Here is a 5,013-nt window from a genome sequence, read left to right as displayed (position 1 = left end):
GAAAATAGAAAAAGTATGCATGATAATAGGACGAAGGAGTATAAATTAATTTCAGAAAATACAGAACTTATATCGTATTAATACAATTGCACTCCAAGATATATTAGTAGTATTCTTTACACAAACAGTAAAGTATTTTATTCTTTTACTATGATAATTGATTATTATTTTATAATACGGTCACTAATGAGTAAATAAATAAATAAGAGTGAATGTTCATATGTATTAATTACTTTTATTTTGTATTATTTTAATAATAGTCAATAAAAAATTTAATGACCGGAAAAAATCTATCGAATAAAACAAAGATTAATTTTTTCATATAATAAAAAAAGTTTTTAAAAAATAAAAAAATTAAAAAAAGTCTCTATCATTAATTTTTATGTACTTATAATAATAAATAAAATTCTACTTAAAAAATTAATATTGTTATATAATAGAATTAATAAAATTAATAATGTTGAATGAAATATTTATACAAATAAATAATTATATTAATATAGCTTTTGGAGAAGGGTGAGAAAGAAAATAGATTATTGGATAAAGGGTATTAATGTAATTTTTGTAGCAAAAATTTTTAAGGTAAATGTATGTTAAAAGGATATTTCACACTTCTTGCCATCAATATACTCCCTCGGGCGTTAACAATTTATTTATTTATATATTTATTTGATTCGTCTCATAACAAAATACATATTTTTTTTTATAACTATATGTTTACCTAACATTACAAATATCATTTCAATATACAATATATTATACAAATATCGTTACATTTATATTATACAATACCTATAAGAGTATTTTAGTCTTTTTACCTTATTTATATAATTTCAATATAATACTAATATTTAAAATTCCGAAAAAAAAATAAATAAATGGATAAATATAAGACCAGTGAAATATATAATACACTCATGCAATTTAATCCTTAAAACCGATAGAGAATTACAATCCATAAAGTACTACATTTGTTATTCGATGTAGCCGAATCGATGGAGCCGAATCAACAGCTGATCCAAATACAATGTCATCAACATAAACTTAAGACATGAACTTGAGCGTATGTTTCAACCAGGCGCTCGAGCTGTCCAAATACCAAGTAATCATTTATCGGGCTCGCTTAAATCCCACACCATGGCTAGCTGTCTGTCATACTCCCTCTATCCATTGTTTAAAACACGATCCGAGCTTCGGCAATAAGTAGTAGTAGCCATAGCATGCCTCCTCGACAAATCCTTCACGGGCCTAGCCGGTAAGGCCCGTCAGCCATGTAATGCCGTCCATGTAAAGGGCCGCGTTTTGCGGATGAAGCCCGTCCATCACCATGAATTGCATGTCCTCCGACGGCTTCCAGTGTCGCTTCCTTTGGTTGATGAACCAATTGTTTATTTGCTTTTGATCCAACCCCGTCGCCTCGGCTAATGCCACTTTTTCCGACTCCTGTATATAAACGTTCGATATATTTCAAATATGATCAATGTCATCGTAACCCTAAATAAAATGACACCTTTTTCCGACTCCTATATATGACAAATAGCATATGATCAAGTTAGCACAATAACGTGAAAAATAATTAGTATTTCATGACGGAAAATAACATATCATGTGTTATATAGAAATATGTGTTGTGTTAGTTTTAATTGTGTTATGTTGTATAATATATTTATTGTGCTATTATACTGAAATATGGAATTAAAATATATGTGCTACATGTAGTTATATAATATGCTATCAAAATATATGTTATATATTAATTAATGTCTACTATTTGATAACGTATGCTAATTGAATCAAATCAACACTATATTGATTTAACCCGACTAGTATGATAACCAAAGCACCTATATATATAAGCATTCAATATATTTCAGATATGACAAATGCTACTATTCTATTTAGACTTTTCGATGATCTTTGAGTACTCGATCCTTTAACACGACCGGTGTCATCATAACTCTAGCTATTCTAAATTTTCAATGATCTTTGAGCACTCAATGAAAAACTTAGTCAAACTTTCAAACATGATCGTGTCACCAAAACTTTAACTATTCTATCCCACTTTTCAACGATATTAAGTGTTCGATCATTAACTTAGTTTAAACTAAAAAAAATGACACTTTCTCCGATTCCTCTATATGAGCGTATTTAAATTTCAGATTATGATCAGTGCAATGATAACCCTAGCTCTTCTACATAGTGTGTGTTTGTTTGGGGGTTTAAATTTTAAATTGGGATTTGACTAGAAAAATTTTGAATTTGAATAGTTATATGATGTGATACAAATAAGTGTTGATGCGATGTTTTTGAATGTAAAATTGATTTTTAGTATAATATAAAAAATAAAAAATAGGTGTTTTGATTGATAATATTTTTAAAAAAAATAGAATGAATAGTGTATTTGGGGGAGAATCCCCCAAACAACACCACCCTTAAGAGTTTTCGACGATCTATCTTTTAAAACATTGTTTGGTCAAACTTCAAAAAAACACATATAGTACCGCCACATTCTTCGACTCCTATATAGTGCCATTATAACCTAGCTATTCGATTTTTTACTTAGGTTAAATATTCAAAAAAAGAAAAGCGTTCGTACCGATGGATAGGGCCATTTGTAGTGTAACTCCCACCAGCTAAGAAGCTTTTGGCGCGCATCTTTCGGGAGTTTCCCTTTCTTCTTCTTCTTCGAGAGCTCTTGCTTGAGGCTACTCAGATAGCCACTGTACTTCTAAGGAGATGGTTTTTAAGCCACGATCTTCTGCCGGGGATCGATCTCGGGCAGTCCTGTCTCCCCGCCGCTGTTGTCTTGATCTTCTTCGGATGAAACCCCGCCATCGCACTTTTCCTCTTCGACATGTAAACAATGAAGGGAAATAAATAAGTCGAGTAGATATGTCGTTGAACAAACCTACATTGTGTAAATTTTAATTGCTTGCTGATAAAATGTTTCGTAAATTCTACCATGTCTTTTGTTCATGAGTGTTTGATGTAATAAAGATGTTTTGTTACCGAAACTAATATCATTAATTATCAAACAAGATGTTCACCATGATCTAGCAATAAACCGAATCCGAACTTATTCAATGTGGATGTATTAAATACGACAATTTGTCGATGTAGACATCGGCATTAGGGAGAAAAACAACAAAAAAGCATTTCGTTGAGGATTTCTCGATAAATCTAGTGATCGCCTCGTGACCTAACGATCTAACAAATTAATACTATAATCCAATCAACGCACTCTTTAACCAAACAAAAAATACAAAACAAAATCACGCGTAACAATATATAAGTAGAAATTCTTGCTTCTTTTCTTTAAACTACACAAATGAAATTTGGTCGAATTAGTCCACAAATTAAGCCAACCGAGGCGCCGCATATAAATACCAACATCACATTTCTAAAGCCTTAATTCATGAAATGCCAAATATTTCAAAGATCATCAAGAATTTTATTATCAATCACCCATAAAGACTGCCAAAAAATGCATACAGAAGAAACACACACACCAAATTGGCAAGAAAAAGACAATGCACAGATCCATGTTTTTATTTATTTTTTTTTTTTTAGTTCTAGGTTTAGCTTCCATGCAAAAAACACAAGATTGGCCGAAGATAGAAATAAATGGAAAGAAGAAATGGGAAGGGAAAAAGGGGGGAAAACTTGTACAAGTATAGCACAGAAAAAAGATGTAATAAATGGAGGAATTAAGCCTGACAGTGTGTGGGTACAGACTACATACATATATATATCTATGAACAGCAGCAGCAGCATCCTATGTTTTTATCATATCATATTTTCTTCAAAGCCTAAAAGCTAAAGATGCAAACTGTTCTCTTCACAAACAAATCCAAGAAATGACAAAATAATAAAATTAATGGATGGTCTCGTCCATGTCCAGGTAAGCAAGCCAGACAGAACAGACACTCCCCAAATCCCAGATTCATCTCTGTACAAATTATTTTAGAGAGAGAGAGAGGAGAGGAAAGAGGAGAATTAACATAATCTGGATTAAGAATGATGATGATGATTATATTATGAAGTCAGAAGAAACGTGGGATCTAACTAAACCGTAATTAATTTATTTTTCTTTGGGGATAAAGATTGGATTTTATTAATTTATTCATCAATCATCTCATCATCTCCACCGATTTTTTACTATGCACTCGTGATTAGGTTTTTAATTATTTATTATTATTTATTATTTAATTTAGGGAGTCGTGACGAGGCAGAAGAAGGGTTTCATTGGAAAACGATGGGATTCAGTCAAAGTTCAGTTCAGTGGGAAATAGCAAAGAGAAAGAAGAAAGAAATTACTCAGTCTGCAGCTCCAATTCTGTGCAGACAAGACGCCTATGGCGATTTCTTGCTTGCACCCACCCACCCCCCACCCCACCCCACCCCACCACCCCAATTGGAGTGCACAGTTTGAACTATCAGTTAACAGGAAAAGAGCAGTGGAGAGATCTCAAAGGGTCTGGGAAATGGAATTATTGTTGTGCTGCTTGTTCTTTCCATCATAGGAAAATCTAGCTTTCTCACTCTAGCTGATTTTCGCTCTCTTAATTAAGAAAGAAGAAACTGGAGAGAACCGTACCGAGTAGTTGAGCTCGAACCGGAGCGTTTGTGAGCATGTGAGCTGTGTTTTCGATTCTTCGATGAATTCCATGCTTCTTGCAGAGGTCTTGTTAGCTCCTCGCGGTACTTGACGAGAGCATGTCGTAGTAAGCTTCCTACATCATCGACGAAATCGAATTAGATCAGATCGGATCGGATTATCGGATTGGGTTATCGGAATTTATCGAATTGGGAAATTTTGAAATTTTTTGTTTGTTGGTGTACCATGAATTGATCGAGCTCTGGATCCTTCGAATCGTCTCTCCCGGCGGCGGCGGAGCGCTGTCTTGTTTCGAACTCCTGCTGCACGGCGGTGAGACGCGCCACCACCTCCGGCGGAGCGCCGACCTTGATTGGGGAGGAGAGAATCGAAATTAGGGATTTTGTCGGTACATA

At 33.7% G+C, this 5,013-nt stretch overlaps 1 pseudogene; it reads right to left on the bottom strand.

The window, feature by feature from the left end:
• Positions 1 to 1,240: 1,240 nt before the first annotated feature.
• On the bottom strand, positions 1,241 to 4,992 carry LOC127266080 (homeotic protein knotted-1-like; annotated as a pseudogene).
• Between the last annotated feature and the right edge of the window lie 21 nt (positions 4,993 to 5,013).

The sequence above is a fragment of the Andrographis paniculata genome, unplaced genomic scaffold (assembly GCF_009805555.1).
Source record: "Andrographis paniculata isolate CXL003 unplaced genomic scaffold, ASM980555v1 Contig74END, whole genome shotgun sequence".
Classification (NCBI taxonomy): domain Eukaryota; kingdom Viridiplantae; phylum Streptophyta; class Magnoliopsida; order Lamiales; family Acanthaceae; genus Andrographis; species Andrographis paniculata.
Note: the sequence above shows the minus strand (reverse complement) of the source record. Positions and strands in the feature narration are given on the sequence as shown.